Source organism: Callithrix jacchus, chromosome X (assembly GCF_049354715.1).
Source record: "Callithrix jacchus isolate 240 chromosome X, calJac240_pri, whole genome shotgun sequence".
Classification (NCBI taxonomy): Eukaryota; Metazoa; Chordata; class Mammalia; order Primates; family Cebidae; genus Callithrix; species Callithrix jacchus.
Window position 1 is genome coordinate 56,060,039 of NC_133524.1, and position 20,018 is coordinate 56,080,056.

At 40.6% G+C, this 20,018-nt stretch overlaps 1 pseudogene; it reads right to left on the reverse strand.

The window, feature by feature from the left end:
- LOC100390611 (transcription factor YY2-like) overlaps positions 1 to 15,028 on the reverse strand; it is a 97,480-nt pseudogene extending 82,452 nt beyond the window's left edge.
- Between the last annotated feature and the right edge of the window lie 4,990 nt (positions 15,029 to 20,018).

The following is a 20,018-nucleotide window of genomic DNA, read 5'->3' on the forward strand; positions in this document are numbered from 1 at the left end:
GAAAAGTCAGCAACTACGCAGACGACCAGTGGACAAATCCACAAAGATGGGAAGAAACCAGCGCAAAAAGGAGGAAAACACCCAAAACCAGAACACCTCGCCTCCTAGAAAGGACCAAAACTCCTCACCAGCAAGGGAGCAAAGCTGGACGGAGAATGACTGTGACGAAATGACGGAATTAGACTTCAGAAGATGGATAATGAGAAACTTTTGTGAGCTAAAAGATCATATATTAAATCAATGCAAAGAAACTAAGAACCTTGAAAAAAGATTTGAAAAAAGATTCGAGGAAATGATAACAAGAATGGATAACTTAGAGAGGAATATGAATGAATTAAAGGAGCTGAAAAACACAATATGAGAACTTCGCGAAGCAAACACAAGTTTCAATAGCCGAATTGACCAAGCAGAAGAAAGAATATCTGAAGTCGAAGACCAACTCAATGAAATAAAACGAGAAACCAAGATCAGAGAAAAAAGCGCAAAAAGGAATGAACAAAGTCTCCAAGAAATGTGGGACTATGTGAAAAGACCTAACCTACGTTTGATAGGTGTACCAGAAGGGGACGAAGAGAATGAATCCAAGCTGGAACACATTTAAAGCAGTCTCTAGAGGAAAGTATATAGCAATAAGTACCCATATAAGGAGAATGGAGAGATCCAAAATTGACACCCTATCATCAAAATTGAAAGAGCTAGAGGAGCAAGATCAAAAAAACTCAAAACCCAACAGAAGACAAGAAATTACTAAGATCAGAGCAGAGCTGAAGGAGATTGAGACACGAAAAACCCTTCAAAAAATCAATAAATCCAAGAGCTGGTTTTTTGAAAAGATCAACAAAATAGACAGACCACTAGCCAGATTGATTAAAAAAAAGAGAGAGAACAACCAAATAGATGCAATAAAAAATGATAAAGGGGAAATCACCACAGATTCCACAGAAATTCAAACCATCATCAGAGAATATTACAAACAACTATATGCGCATAAACTAGTAAACCTGGAAGAAATGGATAAATTCCTGGACTCCTGTGTCCTTCCAAGCCTAAACCAGGAGGAAGCTGAAACTATGAATAGACCAATAACAAGGTCTGAAGTCGAGGCAGCAATTAAGAGCCTACCTCACAAAAAAAGCCCAGGTCCAGACGGGTTCACAGCCGAATTCTACCAGACACACAAGGAGGAGCTGGTACCATTCCTTCTAAAACTATTTCAAACAATCCAAAAAGAGGGAATCCTTCCCAAATCATTTTATGAGACCAACATCATCCTGATACCAAAACCCGGCAGAGACCCAACGAGAAAAGAAAACTTCCGGCCAATATCCATGATGAACATAGATGCAAAAATCTTCAATAAAATATTGGCAAGCCGATTGCAACAGCAAATCAAAAAACTTATTCATCATGATCAAGTAGGATTCATCCCGGGGATGCAAGGCTGGTTCAACATACGCAAGTCTATCAACGTAATTCACCACATAAACAGAACCAAAAACAAAAACCACATGATTATCTCAATTGACGCAGAGAAGGCATTTGACAAAATTCAACAGCCCTTTATGCTAAAAACCTTCAATAAACTCGGTATCGATGGAACGTATCTCAAAGTAATAAAAGCTATTTATGACAAACCAACAGCCAATATCATACTGAATGGGCAAAAACTGGAAGCATTCCCTTTGAAATCTGGCACTAGACAAGGATGCCCTCTCTCACCACTCCTATTCAATATAGTACTGGAAGTTCTAGCCAGAGCAATCAGGCAAGAAAAAGAAATAAAGGGTATTCAAATAGGAAAGGTGGAAGCCAAATTGTCTCTATTTGCAGACGACATGATAGTGTACCTAGAAGACCCCATCGCCTCAGCCCAAAATCTCCTGAAACTGATAAACAACTTCAGCAAAGTCTCAGGATATAAAATCAATGTGCAAAAATCACAAGCATTCGTCTACACCAATAACAGACTTAAAGAAAGCCAAATCAAGAGCGAACTGCCATTCGCAATTGCTACAAAAAGAATAAAATACCTTGGAATACAACTCACAAGGAACGTAAGGGACCTCTTCAAGGAGAACTACAAACCACTGCTCAACGAAATCAGAGAGGACACAAACAGATGGAGAAACATTCCATGTTCATGGTTAGGAAGAATTAATATCGTGAAAATGGCTATACTGCCCAAAGTAATTTACAGAATCAACGCTATCCCCATCAAGCTACCATTGACTTTCTTCACAGAACTGGAAAAAACCACCATGAACTTCATATGGAACCAAAAGAGAGCCCACATAGCCAAGTCAATTTTAAGCAAAAAGAACACAGCGGGGGGCATCACACTACCGGATTTCAAACTATACTACAAGGCTACAGTTATCAAAACAGCATGGTACTGGTACCAAAACAGAGATATAGACCAATGGAACAAAACAGAGGCACCGGAGGCAACACAACATACATACAACTATACAATCTTTGATAAACCTGACAAAAACAAGCAATGGGGCAAGGATTCCATGTTTAACAAATGGTGTTGGGAAAACTGGCTAGCCATGTGCAGAAAGCAGAAACTGGACCCCTTCCTGACACCTTACACTAAAATTAACTCCAGATGGATTAAAGACTTAAACATAAGACCTGGCACCATAAAAACCCTAGAAGGAAATCTAGGCAAAACTATCCAGGACATAGGAGTAGGCAAGGACTTCATGACCAAAACACCAAAAGCATTGGCAACAAAAGCCAAAATAGACAAATGGGACCTAATGAAACTCCACAGCTTCTGCACGGCAAAAGAAACAGTCACTAGAGTGAATCGGCAACCAACAGAATGGGAAAAAATTTTCGCAGTCTACCCATCTGACAAAGGGCTGATATCCAGAATTTACAAAGAACTCAAGCAGATGTACAGGAAAAAAACAAACAAGCCCATTCAAAAGTGGGCAAAGGATATGAACAGATACTTTACGAAAGAAGACATATATGAGGCCAACAATCATATGAAAAATGGTCATCGTCACTGGTCATCAGAGAGATGCAAATCAAAACCACATTGAGATACCATCTCACGCCAGTTAGAATGGCGATCATTAAAAAATCTGGAGACAACAGATGCTGGAGAGGATGTGGAGAAAAAGGAACACTTTTACACTGTTGGTGGGAGTGTAAATTAGTTCAACCATTGTGGAAGACAGTGTGGCGATTCCTCAAGGCCTTAGAAATAGAAATTCCATTTGACCCAGCAATCCCATTACTGGGTATATATCCAAAAGACTATAAATCGTTCTACTATAAGGACACATGTACACGAATGTTCATTGCAGCACTGTTTACAATAGCAAAGACCTGGAATCAACCCAAATGCCCATTGATAATAGACTGGATTGGAAAAATGTGGCACATATACACCATGGAATATTATGCAGCAATCAGAAATGATGAGTTCGTGTCGTTTGTAGGGACATGGATGAATCTGGAGAACATCACCCTCAGCAAACTGACACAAGAACAGAAAATGAAACACCGCATATTCTCACTCATAGGTGGGTGATGAAAAATGAGAACACATGGACACAGAAAGGGGAGTACTAAACACTGGGGTCTATTGGGGGGAAAAGGGGAGGGCCAGTGGGAGGGGGAGGTAGGGAGGGATAGCCTGGGGAAAAATGCCAAATGTGGGTGAAGGGGAGAAGAAAAGCAAAGCACACTGCCATGTGTGTTCCTACGCAACTGTCACGCATGCTCTGCTCATGTACCCCAAAACCTATAATCAAATAAAAAATTAAAAAAAAAAAAAAAAAAAAAGAAAATTCAGTAGTGTATGAGTGGTTGAAGTATAAAGGTGGGGATTGGCCAAGATTCAGCCATTCTTACAGGAGCATACACTTAAGTTAGATTTTCAATCTTGTCTACCTATTAGGTTGCATTTTGTCCACAAGGACTCAAATATAGAAGTACAGAGTCCTTCTCAGGCCATAATTAATTCACTTCAACAACGTGTAAGTATGTTGTGGAAGATGGGAAGTTCTATAGTTCTATAACTATGTCTCAGTCTTTGGTGAGCTTGTGCCCCTGAACTATGAACTTCAGCTGTGCTTTTCAGTTATGCTCTCCTTTTAGGTTGGGCAAGATGGCTAGAGTGGGCTGGAGTTGAGCGTTCTCCTTGTTCCAGATAGAAATGGCCCTGATGACACCCTAGGTTAGGCTCTGGGGGAAAAAAAAGTTAATCCTTAAATAATGTGGGGATTAAGAATGCTGACCATCTGCACAGTAGAAAACTTATTTATAACTTTTGACTCTCCAAAAACTTAACTACTCAGCCTACTGTAAGAAGTAAGAAGTCTTACTGATAACATAAACAGTTGATTAACACATATTTTGTATGTTTTACATATATATATATATACATGATATACAATATTTTTACAATAAAATGAGCTAGAAGAAAGAAAATGTTATTAAGAAAATCACAAAGAAGATAAAATAAATTTACTATTTATTTAGTGGAAGTGGATCATCATAAAGGTCTTCACATTGACTAGGCTGAGGAGGAGGAGTAAGAGGAGAGGTTGGTCTTGCTGTCTCCGATATGGTAGAGATGAAAGAGGAGATAAAAGTTGAGGCAAGAGAGGCAGGTATACACCGTTTAACTTTACAGAAACACATCATAATTTCTGCCTGACTACATTAGTCTGTTCTCACACTGCTATAAAGATACTACCTGAGGTTGAGTAATTTATGAAGAAAAGAGGTTTAATTTGACTCACAGTTCTGCACATCTGGAGAGGCCTCAGGAAACTTGCAATCATGGCTGAAGGTGAAGGGGAAACAAGGCATGTCTTTCATAATGGCAGGAGAGAGAAAGCATGCAGGGAAAACTGCCACTTTTAAAACCACCGGATTGTAATTGCCCAATAGGTTCACCTAGCCCACTGCCTGGACAGAGCCAATATATCAAGACAGGGGCATAGCAATATAGAAAGAGTAATTCACACAGAACTGGCTATGTGAGAGACTGGAGTTTTACTATTACTCAAATCGGTTACCCTGTGCTTTTGGGGATTGAAGTTTTTCCCTTCATTACTCGGGATTAGCAGCTTTATAGATAAGGGTGGTTCTAATCATAAGCCCAACTGAATTTGCATAAAACGGTAAAGTTAGCATATCTCTTCCTGCCTTAAATTCTGGTGCTGGTTCTTATCTTACTAATAAATATCTGTGTGGCTTTTCCCCCCAGAATAGGGCATGTTCATTGCATTAAAAGTTGTTCAGGCAAATATCCTTTCTCCTCAATGATTTTCTTAATGATGTCTGGGATCCCTGCGTCTTTTGATTGCCAGGTGTTTCTCCTGTTATCTTAACATTTTAAAAGGCAAACCTCTTTCTACATTTATCAAGCCATTTTTTACTGGCATAAAATTCTTCAGCTTTATATCTTTCACATTCCTTTTGCTTTAAGTTGTCGGATCATATCGAAGTCTATACGTATGCATTGCTTGTAGCAACCCTGCACCCACACATAAAAACTATATTGTCAATACAATATAAAAAGGTATTTTGTAAAAAGTGCAAGGATTTCATGCATGGTGGCATTGCTCCAGCAACAGCTTCATGAATTTTCTTTCCTTTTTGTTTTCAACTGTGGTCTTTATACTGGATTTATTAATCTTGAAATGGCAGGCAACCACGGCTTCAGACTTCAATCTATGGCACACATCAAACAATTCAACTTTTTCTTGTAATGTAATTACTTTTCTATGTTTCCCGAGAGCACTTCCAACATCACCAGTGGCACTTTGTATACCTCCCACGGTATTAGTCAAGGTTTACAATTAAAACTGCCTCTGCAAAAATTCTGTTAGTGGGAAAATTTTGGCAGTTGGGGAGATCTTATCTAGCAAACTCCCCTCTGGCCTCTAGCATTCAAGCTGCCAAGCTAGCTTTGGAAAACATTTAGGTTATAGTTTAAATGATAATTGTCCTTCCCTGAAACTCAACTGCCTTTGTAAACCTAACAAGAGACCAGTAGGCTAGGAGGAGGAGAGGAGACTGAATTTTGCTACGGTGTAGACATAAAACATTGCCAGCCATTATTCCAGAGGTCACAAGATAACGTCACTAATGTAGAATGTAAGATTAGCCTTTTCAGATATCTTTTCAGGTTTTGTGTATGTCTGAAGCCCATGGCTCCACCTGGAAACACCAAATGATGGATCCTGTGGCCCTACCCAGAAAAAAAAATCAGCCTGAAGAAGGATCACTTCCCACACCCCTGTAATTGCACCCCAACAGATTAGCAGCAAGCACCTGTTTCCTAGCCACTTGCAACCCTTCCTTCCAACTGCCTTTGAAAAACCCCTACCCTAGACTTCCTCCAAGATGGCCTAATACTAATAGGAACAGCTCCAGTCCACAGTTCCCAGTGAAACAATTCAGAAGGCGAGTGATCTCCACATTTCCAACTGAGGTCACATGTTCATCTCATTGGGACTGGTTAGACAGCGAGTGTAGCCCAAGGAGGGCAAGCTGAAGCAGGGTGGGACGTCACCTCACCCAGGAAGTGGAAGGGACCAGAGAACTCCCTCTCCTAGGCAAGGGAAGCCATTAGGAATGTTTCCCAACATTTTGGCACTCTGGCTCTGATCATGCACTATTCCCACAGTCTTCATAACCCATAGACCAGGAAATTCACTCTGGTGCCTACAACTCCAGCGCTCCAGGTTTCCAGTACAAAAGTGGGTGGTTGTTTTAACCACAGCGGTTTTTTTTTCTAATTCCCTAGTGGCACCTGGAATGCCAGCAAGACAGAACTGCTCATTACCCTAAGAAAGGGGGCTGAAGCCAGGGAGTCAAGTGATCTGGCTTGGCAGGTCCCACCCCCAAGAAGACAAGCAAGCTAAGTTCCATGACTTGAAATTCTAGCAGCCAGCACAGCAGTCTGAGCTCATGGGGGAAGGGACGGACATCCACCATTGCTGAGGCTTGGGTAGGGATTTTAACCTTGCCTGTATAAATAAAGTCACCAGGAAGTTCACACTGCAAATGGGCAGAGCCCATGGCAACTCAGCAAAGATTCTGCAGGCAGACTGTCAACCAGACTCCCTTCTTGCTGAGCAGGTCATCTCTGAAAAAAGGCAGCAGCCTGTCAGGGACTTATAAATAAAGCCCCTACCTTCCTGGGACAGAGCACCAGGGAAAAGGGGTGGTTATAGGTTGTGCTTCAGCAGACTTAAAGTCCCTGCCCAGCACCTCTGAAGGAATCTCCCAGCACAGTGCTTGAACTGTGATAAGGGACAGCCTGCCTCTTCAACTGGCTCCCTGACCTCTGTGTATCCTGGCTGGGAGACATGCCATACAGGAGAGCTCTGGCTAACATCTGGCAGGTACCCTACTGGGACAAAGCTACCAGAGGAAGGAACAGGCCACAATCGTTGCTCTTTTGCATGCCTCGTGGGCGATTCTCAGGGAAGCAGAATCTGTAGTGGACCTCCAGCAAACTCCAGCAGACCTGTAGCAGAGGGGACTGACTGTTAGAAGGAAAACTAACAAACAGAAAGAAATAGCTTCAACATCAACAGAAAGGATATCAACTCAGAGACCCTATCCAAAAGTCACCAACTTCAAAGACCTAAGTTAGATAAATCCACAAAGATAGGAAGAAACCAGTACAAAAATGATGAAATCACAAAAAAAAAATGCAATGCCTCTTCCCCTCCAAGGGATCACAACTCCTCACCAGTAAGAAAACAAAACTGGATGGTGAATAAGTTTGATGAATTGACAAAAGCAGGCTTCAGAAGGTGGGTAATAACAAACTTCTCCAAGCTAAAGAAGCATGCTCTAACCCAATGCAAGGAAGTTAATAACCTTGAGAAAAGGTTAGATGAAATGCTAACTAGAATAACCAGCATAGAGAAGAACATAAACGACTTGATGGAGCTGAAAAACACAGCACAAGAACTCCGTGAAGCATACACAAGTTTCAATAGCAGAATCAATCAACTGGAATAAAGGATATCAGAGATTGAAGATCAACTCAATAAAATAAAGGGAGAAGGCAAGATTAGAGACAGAAGAGTGAAAAGAAATGAACAAAACCTCCAAGAAATATGGGATGATGTGAAAAGACCAAATCTACATTGGATTGATGTACCTGAAAGTGGGGAGAATGAAAACAAGTTGGAAAACACTCTTCAGGATATTATCCAGGAGAACTTCCTGAACCTAGCAAGGCAGGCCAACATTCAAATTCAGGAAATACAGAGAACACAACAAAAATATTCCTCAAGAAGAGCAACCCCAAGGCACATAGTCATCAGATTCACCAGTGTTGAAATGAAGGAAAAAATGCTAAGGGCAGCCAGAGAGAAAGGTCGGGTTACCCAAAAAGGGAAGCCCATCAGACTCACAGCAGATCTCTCAGCACAAACTCTGCAAGCCAGAAGAGAGTGGGGGCTAATATTCAACATTGTTAAAGAAAACAATTTTCAATGCAGAATTTCATAACCAGCCAAATTAAGCTACATAAGTGAAGGAGAAATAAAATTCTTTACAAACAAGCAACTGCTGAGATATTTCATCACCACCAGGCCTGCCTTACAAGAGTTCCTGAAGGAGGCACTAAACATGGAAAGTAACAAACATTGGACTAAACACTGCAAAAACATACCAAATTATAAAGATAATCCACACTATGAAGAAACTGCATCAACTGATGGGCAAAACAACTAGCATCAAAACAGCTAGCATCAAAATGGCAAGATCAAATTCACATGTAACAATATTAACTTTAAATGTAAATGGGCTAAATGCCCCAATCAAAAGACACAGACTGGCAAATCTGGTTAGAGTCAAAACACATTGATGTGCTGTATTCAGGATACTCATCTCACATGCAAAGACACACATAGGCTCAAAATAAATGAATGGAGGAAGATTTACCAAGCAAATGGAGAGCAAAAAAAGCAGGGGTTGCAATCCTAGTCTCTGATAAAACAGACTTTAAATCAAGAAGGATAAAAAGAAGCAAAGAAGGGCATTACATAATGGTAAAAGGGTCAATGCAACAAGAAGAGCTAACTATCCTAAATACATATACACCAATACAGGAGCACCCAGATACATAAAGCAAGTTCGTAATGACCTACAAAGAGACTTAGATTCCCACACAATAATAGTGGGAGACTTTAACACCCCACTGTCAATATTAGACATATCAATGAGACAGATAATTCACAACGAAGTCTAGGACTTGAACTCAGATCTGGACCAAGTAAACCTAATAGACATCTACAGAGCTCTCCACCCCAAATCCACAGAATATACATTCTTCGCAGCACCACATCACACTTATTCTAAAATTGACCACATAATTGGAAGTAAAACACTCCTCAGCAAATACAAAAGAATGGAAATCATAACAATCTCTCAAATCACAGTGCAATCAAATTAGACCTCAGGATTAAGAAACTTACTCAAAACTGCACAACTACATGGAAACTGAACAACCGATGCTCCTGAATGACTACTGGATAAATAATGAAATGAAGGCAGAAATAAAGGTGTTCTTCAAAACCAATGAGAACAAAGATACAATGTACCAGAAAACCTGGGACACATTTAAAGCAGTGTGTAGAGGGAAATTTATGCCAGTAAATGCCCACATGAGAAGCAAGAAAAGATCTAAAATTGACACCCAAATGTCACAATTAAAAGAACTAAAGGAGCAAGATCAAACAAATTCAAAAGCTAGCAGAAGACAAGAAATAACTAAGATTGGAGCAGAACTGGAGGAGATAGAGAAACAAAAACACCCTTCAAAATATCAGTAAATCCAGGAGCTGTTTTTTTTTAAGATCAACAAAACAGATAGACTGCTAGCCAGACTAATAAAAAAGAAAAGAGAGAAAAATCAAATAGATGCAACAAAAAATGATAAAGGGGATATCACCACCAATTCCGCAGAAATACATACACCATTGGAGATTACTACAAACAGCTCTATGGATGTAAACTAGTAAATCTAGAAGAAATGGATAAATTCCTGGACACTTACACCCTCCCAAGACTAAACCAAGCAGAAGCTGAATCCCTGAATAGACCAGTAACGAGGTCTGAAATTGAGGCAGCAATTAATAGACTACCAACCAAAAAAAAGTCCAGGACCAGATGGGTTTACAGCTGAATTCTACCAGAGGTGCTAAGAGGAGCTGGTACCATTACTTCTGAAATTATTCCAAACAATACAAAAAGAGGAAATCTTCCCTAACTCATTTTATGAGAACAACAACATCCTGATACCAAAACCTGGAAGAGTCACACCTAAGAAAGAAAATTTCAGGCCAATATCAATGATGAACATTGATGAAAATCTTCAATAAAATACTGGCAAACCAAATCCAACAGCACATCAAAAAGGTTGTCCATCACGATCCAGTCAGCTTCATTCTGGGGATTCAAGGCTGGTTCAACATATGCAAATTTGTGAATGCAATCTCTCACATTAAAGAACCAAATACAAAAACCACACGATTATCTCAATAGATGCAGGAAAGGCCTTCGACAAAATTCAACAGCCCTTTATGCTAAAAACTCTCAATTAACTAGGTATCAATACAACGTATCTCAAAATAGAGCTATTTGTGACAAATTCACAGCCAATATCATACTGATTGGGTGAAAACTTGAAGCATTCCTTTGGAAAACTGTCACTAGTCAAGGATGCCCTCTCTCACCACTCCTATTCAACATAGTATTGGAAGTTCTGGCCAGGACAATCAGGCAAGAAAAAGAAATAAAGGATATTAAATTAGGAAAAGAGGAAGCCAAATTGTCTCTATTTGCAGACGACATGATTGTATAGTTAGAAGACCCCATCATCTTAATCCAAAATTTCCTTAAGCTGATAAGCAACTTCAGCAAAGCCTCAGGATACAAAATCAATGTGCAAAAATCACAAGCATTCCTATACACCAATAACAGACAGAGAGCCAAATCATGAGTGAACTCCCATTCACAATTGCTACAAAGGGAATAAAATACCTAGGAATACAACAAACAAGGGATGTGAAGGACCTCTTCATGGAGAACTACAAACCACTGGTCAAGGAAATAAGAGAGGACACAAACAAATAGAAAAACATTCCATGCTCATGGTTAGGAAGAATCAATACCATGAAAATGGCCATACTGCCCAAAGTAATTTGTAGATTCAGTGCTATCCCCATCAAGCTACAACTGACCATTTTCACAGAACTGGAAAAAAACACTTTAACTTCCTATGGAAACAAAAAAGAGCCCACATAGCCAAGACAAGCCTAAGCAAAAAAACAAACAAACAAAACAGTTGGAGGCAAAACAGAGATATAGATCAATGGAAAAGAACAGAGGCCTTGGAAGGAACACCACATATCTACAACCTTCTGATCTTTGACAAACCTGACAAAAAGAAGCAATGGGGAAAGGATTCCTCTGTTTAATAAATGGTGTTGGGAAAACTGGCTAGCCACGTGCAGAAAGGTAAAACTGGACCCCCTTCTTACACCTTATACAAAAGTTAATTCTAGATGGATTAAAGATTTAAAAATAAGACCTAACACCATAAAAACCCTAGAAGAAAACCTAGGCAATACCATTAAGGACATAGGTATAGGCAAGGACTTTATGACCAAAACACCAAAAACAATGGCGACAAATCCAAAATAGACAAATGGGATCTAATTAAACTTAAGAGCCTCTGCACAGCAAAATAAACAAACATTAGAGTGAACCAGCAACCAAAAAAATGGGGAAAAATTTTGCAATCTACCCATCTGACAAAGGGCTAATGTTCTGAATCTACAGAGAACTTCAACAAATTTACAAGAAAGAAACAACCCCATAAAAAAGCGGGAGAAGGATATGAACAGACACTTTTCAAAAGAAGACATTTAGGCAGCCAGCAAACACAAAAAAAGGCTCATCATCACTGGTCATTAAAGAAATGCAAATCCAAATCACATTGAGATACCACCTCACGCCAGTTAGAATGGTGATCATTAAAAAATCTGGAGACAACAGATGATGGAGAGGATGTGGAGAAATAGGAACACTTTTACACTGCTGGTGGGAGTGTAAATTAGTGGAATCATTGTGGAAGACAGTGTGGTAATTCCTCAAGAACCTAGAAATAGAAATTCCATTTGACCCAGCAATCCCATTACTGGGTATATATCCAAAGGATTATAACTCATTCTATTATAAAGACACATGCACATGTATGTTTATTGCAGCACTGTTCACAATAGCAAAGACTTGGAACCAACCGAAATGTCCATCAAAAATAGACTGGATAAGGAAAATGTGGCACACAAACACCATGGAATACTATGCAGCCATAAAAGAGATGAGTTCATGTCCTTTGCAGGGACATGGATGAAGCTGAAAACCATCATTCTCAGCAAATTGACACAGGAACAGAAAACCAAACACCACATGTTCTCACTCACAAGTGGCTGTTGAACAATGAGAAAACATGGACACAGGGAGGGTAACATCACACACTGGGGCCTGTTGGGATGTGGGAGAACTAGGGGGGGTTAGCAGCGGGTAGGGGGATTGGGGAGGAATAACACGAGCAGAAACCTAAGGTAGATGTCGGGTGGATAGATGAAGCAAATCACCATGGCACGTGTATACCTATGTAACAAACCTGCATGATCTGCACATGTACCCCATAACTTGAAGTATAAATTTTTAAAAATCTAACCTAATTTAGACCAAATGCTTACATTTAAAGATATTATTTTACTGATAATCTTTAAAACTGTTTATTTCCCAAAGATTACTTAAGTCACATGAACTAAATAAAAGGCATTATACTTTTTACTTTTCTGACAAAATATTCAAGCTCTTATTATTAAACCAATTAATTAAAGCTCTTTTATATTACACACATATAACTACACAGACAGAAGATAAAGGACTCATTCCAAAAGCCGGGAAATCAACCCTGAACCTAGGATACCATTGTAAAAAGAGAAAGCATGGCTACATTGTTACAATGTCAAGCTTCCAAGAACATACAAGGCAAGAGGGAAACTTCATCCAGTTTTTTTTCAGGGAACTTCGGCAAAGTTTGTAACTGACCAGTTTTCTAGGCCATCTTAAACAGTTGGTTCTGGGGTCTTAGGCCCATGTTTTATCCTGAAGTAGCCTTCTTTTATTACAGAACAATATAAAAAGACACACGAAGCACACCAGATTTGCTACAACTTAAGACTAGCCTCACAAATCCTCATAAATTAGTTTTATCCATTAATTAAACATTACAGAGGAGATAAACAGTGATTTTTACCATTCATTCAACTGGTTTGCAGAGAGGGGGTGGGGGGGGAAGAGAGAGAGAGAGAGAGAGAGAAAGAGAGAGAGAGAGAGAGAGGGGGAGAGAGAGAGAGAGAGAGAGAGACCAGAAGTCTGACTCATAAGAAATTCTTGCCCTTTTCCCAGCATGCCAGGCTTCTGGGTTTCCTTTCCCTGAGTCGACCTAGTGACCCAGCTTGCTGCACCATAGCCCTGGGGGCCAAGCCACAACACGAAGGAAAATTATCTTTTTCTGTTCTCGCTGAGCAAAATACGTATGACAAAATATAGACATTAACCACTCTGCTTAGCACTCAATATCAAACCGGCAAGGCCCAAGCTTGCCCCCAGTTGGGCCCCATCATCATTAATCCAACCTCCCCTCAGGAGTAAAAAGCTTAGGAAGGTAAAGAGAAAGACCCACTCACTGCAGCCACACTGAATCAAATGTTCAGATGACTGCTTTTTGGTCATGAAGGGATATTTTCCAGCAGTCCCATCAGCTCTCAACTTTCCCCTTTTTGGGGAGAAAAAAAAGCTTCCCATATCCCACTGTCCTGTACATACCTAATCCTGTCACCCACAGCAAAGAGTGCAAGGCAGATTATTACACAGAGAATAGCAGTTAACATCCTGTAGTGCCAAACCCATTCTTAGCGAAAAGGGACTTTACTGAGCAGAGCCTATAATCCACTAAATCTTAGAAGGGACTCTACCCCTCCTAAATTGGGCCTCTAATCCAAGGTCACTCAAGTGTCCTTGCCTTTTATTAAGCGGGGCCTCTAACCCACTCTGTGTTAGGAGAGACTCTAACTCCCCTAAGTTGGGCCTCTAACCCAATTGCATTCTTTACCTGGGTATGCTACCACTTACCCAAAGTCATCCAATCAGTACTGCAGTTTATTTCCTTAGGACCATGGTGTTTCTTCAGTATTGTCTCTTCGAGGTTTACCAAAAAGATGTTACTGGAGCACACCACTTACCCAAAGTTAGCCCTTAGATTAGCCTATAGTCCCTTTGGTGGTTGCCAGAAAGATGTTACCAGAAAGGGGTCCCAATCCAGATGCCAAGAGAGGGTTCTCGGATCTTCCACAAGAAAGAATTTAGGGTGAGTCCTTAAAGTGAAAGCAAGATATTAGGAAAGTAAAGTAATAAAAGAATGGTTACTCCATAGACAGAGCAGCCCCAAGGGGCACTGGTTGCCCATTTATATGGTTATTTCTTGATGATATGCTAAAAAGGTGTGAATTATTCATGCATCCCCTGTTTAGACCATATAGGTTGGCTTCCTGATGTTGCCAGGTCATTTGTAAATTGTCATGGTGCTGGTGGGAGTATAACAGAGGTCACTCTCAGTCATCTTGGTTTTTGTGAGTTTTAGCCAGGTTCTTGACCTCACCCTGTTTTATCAGCAAAGTCTTTATGACCTGTGTCTTGTGCCAACCTCCTATCTCATCCTGTGACTTAGAATGCCTTAATCGTCTGGGAATGCAGCCCAGTAGGTCTCAAACTTACTTTACCCAGCCTCTACTAAAGATGGAGTTGCTCTAGTTCAAACACCTCTGACAGTTCAGGTTTTACTACCTAGATAACGGTTCCCAGGGAGGCTTCTGCTCATGGAATTTTGCTCCGGAAACTTGTCATTATCTGTATTTGATGGTCTCCCCAATTCTGGCAGCTGTTTGACCATGGGCTGTTTGTCCTGTGGCCTTACTTCTCTGAAGGATTTAAGAATAATTGTTGATGTTTCAGTTTGTTCCGTTTTTTACTTATTGTCAAAATGGAGTAGTGACTTCTAAGCTCTTTATATGCAGGACTGGAAACCTAAAGTCCCCATATTAAGTTTTCATCAATCAAAACCTTCCATCTTTTTAAATAGAACATTTTGTGATATTTGAAGCCACGATGTGGGAATGGGGAGAAAAGAGCTGCTAGCAGTATGTGGGAATAAACTCAAGGGGATCTGGGAAGTAGCCGTGAGCTATGGAAAAAGAGGAAGAGGGGAAGGGTGGAATAGGACAAGGACAGGCAACTTATGAGTGACAGTTTGAGTATTAGAGACCCAGGAGTATGTTTGCAGATATAGGTTAACTAGATTTAGTTTAGGGCATAGAAGGAAACTTATTAAAGGATTTGTTGGGGGCCTGTATTACTTTTTCTTGCTGAGATGGATGGTTAAAAAATACATGTGTTGGGATCTAGACAAAGGGAATGATGATGTTTGTGTGCATACAGAGGAGCTGAAGTGTTAAGACGAAAGCATCTGACAGGCAGTGGAACCTGAAATAGAGTGATGTTTGTATCCCTGTTGTCCAATACAGTTCCTGGTACTGAATGACTGCTCAATAAACATTTGTTGAATGAATGTGTGAGTAATAGAGCTTAGCTAACACTTTCTGAAAGGAACCTAATTTTGCCACATTAAAGTTTAAAAATTAATTTGACAAAAATAAAAAGTGACTTCCATTTCCTATGTAGTTAAGGTTTTCAAAAAGATTAAAATGTGAAAAATAAGCAGCAAAAGGTACCTGGGTAGAATCTTAACTGCTAGACTATATAGTGTCAACAAAAAGAGTCAAACTCTAAAATCTTCGACAAGATTTATTTTGAGCCAAACAGGAGTGACCATGGCCTGTGACACAGTCCTCAGAAGATCCTGAGAACAAGTGCACAATGTGGTTGGGGGTGCAGCTTGGTTTTCTACATTTTAGGGGGACAGGAGACTTCAGTCAAATTCCTTTAAGAAATACATGGGTTTGGCCTAGAAAGGTGGGACAACTGGAAGCAGGGGGGTGTGGGTGGGGGCGCTTCCATCTTATAGGTATATTGAAAAAATTTCTGGTTGACAATTGTTTGAATTTATCTGAAGACCTGGAATCAATAGAAAGGGACGTCTGGGTTAAAATAAGAGATTGTGGATACCAAAGTTTAATCATGCAGATGAAGCCTCCAGGTTCAGAGAGAACAGATTGTAAATGCTTCTCACCAGATTTAAAGATTTGTGTTGATGTTAAAGCTGGAGAGGTATAATGAGGCATGTTCAACCCCTACTTCCTGTCATGGCCAGAAACAGTCTCTCAGGTTAAATTTTTAAAGAGCGCTCCAGCAGAGGAGAAAGCACATTCAAATGGTTCAGGAACCTTGGTATTTTATTTTTGATTTACAATAGGAATACATTGCACATTGGCCCTCTTCATCATTCTTTGGAGTCAATACTTCATTTGATTTAGTTCCTCAATCCTTTTCCGCTACCCTTCTTTCATTCCCCTCCTCTTACCCTATTCTTCCTTTTTCCTCTTCTCCTTACCCCTCTCTTCCTTCCCTCTTCCCATATCCCTACTTCTCTCCATTTCTTCTTCATACCTCCCTTCCCCGTTTTATCTGTTCCTTCCTCTTCTTACTTCTTGCCTCTTAGCACTTTGAGGCAACTACCAGCAGTTCCTTATGAAGTTTGTGATGTAGTGAGTGTGGAGAGAGAAATATAGCTCGTGAGTTGCTATAGGCCAGATCTTGAAGGTCCTTGTGTTGACACACTTTTCCCTTAAGTTATGGGAATATTTTAAAGTAGAGAAGTAGTCTCCTCTGATTTGTGCTTTAAAAGATCACTTAAGTTGAGGCTGTAGTGAGCCATGATTGTGCCACTGTATTCCAGCTTGGGTCATAGAGCAAGACCCTGTCTAAAACAAACAAACAAACAAAAACACGACAAAAAGAAATTTGATCGCACCTGTAATCCCAGCACCTTGGGAGGCGAAGACAGGTGAATCATTTGAGGCCAGGAGTTTGAACCTGGCAAAGCGAGACCACAGTCTCCACAAGAACTAATTAATTAAAATAAAGGATCACCCGAGTAACTTTTAGGGAAGATGGATGGTTTGAAGGATACCAGCAGCAACAGGGAGACAGTATTATATATTTTTTTGACTCACTCTGTTACCCAGGTTGGAGTGCAATGGTGCGATCTTGGCTTACTGCAACCTCTGCCTCCTGAGTTCAAGTGATTCTCCTCCCTCAGCCTCCCGAGTAGCTGGGATTACAGGCATGTGCCACCACACCTGGCTAATTTTTGTATTTTTAGTTCAGATGGGGTTTTACTATGTTGGCCAGGCTGATTGAACTCCTGACCTCAGGTGATCCACCCACCTTGGCTTCCCAAAGTGCTGGGATTACAGTCATGAGCCACTGTGCCCTGCCTAGACAGTAAATTTTTATGAAAGAGTGGTTTAAGGGGCCAATTTGGCTGGTGAAGCCTGTGGGCAGTAGGTGTTAGAAGGCACATTTGAAAGCTGCCTTTAGAAAGCAAGCACATATTAATGACATCAAATGTTTTGGGGGATTACATGACTGATGAACATCAACTCACTCACTCCCAACCCCTTTTGAATTGCCACTGTGGGAAAATCACTTAGGAGGCTATTGTGGATATCCAGGCCAGATATTATGATAGCAGGAACAAAAAGAGCAGCAGTAAGAATATGAACAGGGAGATAGTAGAAAATAGACTTATCATGACCTGGTCTCATTGACACATTTGGAGGGCAGTGAATTTAAAGTGACTTCCTGGTTTGGGACTCAGGAAGTCTTCATCAGACAAGGAAAGCCAGAATGGAGGAGGTTGTTTGGGGTAGTTGGTTGAAAGGAGACAAAAGATTAGCTAGTGACAGGGCAAAGGATCACTAATCAGAGTAGATTAATTTTTTCTTGAAGTAAGGTAGTTGTGGAGAGAAGGAATCATACAGGACCTCAAGTGGGATGTATGGGAGCAAGCAGCATAACTATCCAATGAGTTCACCTTGCCTGCTGCTTAGACAGAGCTGATTTATCAAGACAGGGAAATTGCAATGGAGAAAGAGTAGTTCACGCAGAGCCAGCTGTGCTTGAGACTGGAGTTTTATTACTCAAATCAGTCTCCCTGAGCACTGGGGGACTGAAATTTCTAGGAATAATTTGGTGGGTAGGGACTCAGGAAGTGGGGAGTGTTGATTGGTTGACTTGGATAAGGAATCATAGGGGGCTCTAAGTGAGTTTTTCTTGCTATCTTCTGTTCCTGGGTGGGATCCCAGAACTGGTTGGGGAAGATTACTGGTCTGAGTGGTGTAAGTGAAACTGGGAAAGTTCCCCTATCCCCCTGGTAGGGCATACCACCGAGGGAATGGTTCCTTTCTTCAGTGCCCCATGCTCAAACCTCCAGGGGGAGCATTCATGGGGGCAGGCTGTGGGGCTGCCATCCCTTGGCAACATCTAGGAGTGACTGTAACATTTGCATGCCACCGAAGGCAGGAGTGCCTCCCCTCACCTAGGTCCCTGAGCACAGACCCAAAAGGTGGAGCCCTAGCCAGTGACCTGCCTTTCTCTACCCAGGCCTTCGCTGCCCCCACTCCTGTATCATAAGCTGGTGCATCTGAATGCAGGGTCTGTAAAATACATGAAGCACTTATCTTAGGGTTTACAATCATGATGTTATTCCTGGGAGCAATTTGGAGAGGTTCAGACTCTTGCAGCTGGAGGCTGCATGGCCCCTAAACTGTGTTAGTCCTGCAAAGGCCGACTGGTTCCCAGGTAAAAGGGTTTTTTTGGGGGGAGGGGAGGAGGAGGGAAAGGGCTATTACCAATTTTGTATCAGAGTTAAACTATAAACTAAATTCCTTCCCAAGGTTAGTTCGGCCTACACCCAGGAATGAACAAGGACAGCTTAAAGTTAAGAAGAAAGATGGAGTCAGTTAAGTCCGATCTCTTTCACTGTCATAATTTCCTCACTTACCATTTTTGCAAAGGCAGTTTCCGTAGTACCGTTTCCTGCAGTTTCCCTTCCTTCCTTCCCTTTTTTTCTTATAAAAGTAATGTATGAACACAGTTATGTATAAATATGACATGTAGTATATAATATATAATGTATTAATTATAAAAAATAGATTTAACAAACAATACACATGCATTAAAAATAACATACCATTTATACTAACATTTATTACTTGATTACATTAAATATAACTAAATTTTATATTAATAGCTTATTATATACCATTTATACATTACAGAAATATATATAGCACAGAAAGGCTTAAGATAAATAATAGTCCCCTGATGTATCATGTCCTACCCCTACCCCACTCTCCAGAAGCAACATCTTTGAAATCTTTGGGGAATTTTTCTGGTGTGCATATCCCTACCAGTAGACTTTCTTATCAAATCTAGACTTTATTTATTTATTTACAGATGGGGTCTCGCTATATTGTCCAGGTTGGTCTTGAACTCCTGGCCATCCTCCTTCCTCGGCCTTCCAAAGTGCTGGGATTATAGGCATGACCCATCACTTCCAGCCCTAGACATCCTGTTTTAAACAAGTGGGAAGATGAATGTGTGTATTAAAATTCTCGATGAATCCCTGGTTTCAGCAATAAATAATTTCTAGAGCGCTTGCTATGTGGAAGACACAGTTCTAAGCGTTTTGAATGTATTAAACATTTAATTACAAACTGGATTGCAAGGATTAACAATATAAAGTAGGAAGGCAAAGACAATGCTCGATCTTCCCGGTCAAAAACCATTACTGGTAACCAGCAGTAAAAACGGGGAGCTCAGAGGCACTGAAATTGCCACCGGCTCCTTTAATTCTTCATAGCGGATGGGTGGGGCTAGGTCCACCCACATTAAAGAGGCCGAGGGCTCTCATCGCCCCC